This window comes from Capsicum annuum, unplaced genomic scaffold (genome assembly GCF_002878395.1).
Source record: "Capsicum annuum cultivar UCD-10X-F1 unplaced genomic scaffold, UCD10Xv1.1 ctg3198, whole genome shotgun sequence".
Taxonomy (NCBI): domain Eukaryota; kingdom Viridiplantae; phylum Streptophyta; class Magnoliopsida; order Solanales; family Solanaceae; genus Capsicum; species Capsicum annuum.
This window is the reverse complement of record NW_025838654.1, coordinates 527,038-527,997: the sequence shown is the minus strand read 5'-3', so window position 1 is coordinate 527,997 and position 960 is coordinate 527,038. Positions and strand designations below refer to the sequence as shown.

Genomic DNA, 960 nt, shown 5'->3' with positions numbered 1-960 from the left:
ATGATGAGTGATAACGTAAGAAATATGGGCCCCTTTAATAGTCCCTTAGATGATGAGGGCCAACTAAATGAAGTGGACCAAACAAGTGCAATCCGTATCCCACCAACCGATGAAAACAGAGTCTTTTATGTGACTAGCATCATGCTTCACATGTTACAAATGAAAGGGATGTACGAGGTGAAGCTTTTAAGGACCCAAATGTCTATTTAAAGAATTTTGTGGAAGTTTGTGAACTATTCCACATAGCACACATTACTCAGGAGTCCATCCAACTTTGCCTTTTCCCATTCTCACTAACGGGCGAGGCGGTTTTATGGCTCCGCTTACTCCCACCGGCTCAATTACTTCTTGGTAAGAGCTTACTATTATGTTTATTAATAGATACTTCCCACCATCTAAAATACTTCAAAAGAGGGACGAGATTATTAATTTTTGGCAAATAAATGGAGAGTCATTGTTTGAAGCTTGGGAACAGTTTAATGGAAAATTAGCCCAATACCCAAATCATGAAGTCTCAGAGATGATGTTTCTTAAGATCTTCTGTCGGGCCCCTGATCCATTAAAGAAAATGGTGGTGGATAATGTGGCGGGTGGATCCATAATGAAGATGCACCACCATAAGGCCTTTCTATTAATAAGAGAAATATCAAAGCAAAACCAGGGTTGGTATACCCGGTATATATAAGTTCCTACGATCCTTTCCACTACTTCTACAGTTGATAATAAACAAAGAAAGAGGAATGAAGGAAAAGAGGAGGCCATGGAAAAAATGATGACCCAACTTGAACTCTTGACAAAGCATGTTATGGATGCACCCGCAAAAGTGGTAAATGCCTTAGCATCAAAATCTTATGAAGATGATGAAGGGGCAAATAAGTTGGATGAGGAAATCCGGTATTTGTCTAACTACTCGGGGGGTTCCCGCCTCGCCTATCAAAGGCAAGGTAGGAATCAAGGTTG

General features: G+C 40.4%; 1 non-coding gene across 1 annotated transcript; it reads right to left on the bottom strand.

Moving 5' to 3' along the window:
* Nucleotides 1–407: 407 nt before the first annotated feature.
* LOC124891192 lies at nucleotides 408–513 on the bottom strand. The gene has a single exon (XR_007049576.1). It is a non-coding gene; the product is annotated as a small nucleolar RNA R71 (small nucleolar RNA).
* Between the last annotated feature and the right edge of the window lie 447 nt (nucleotides 514–960).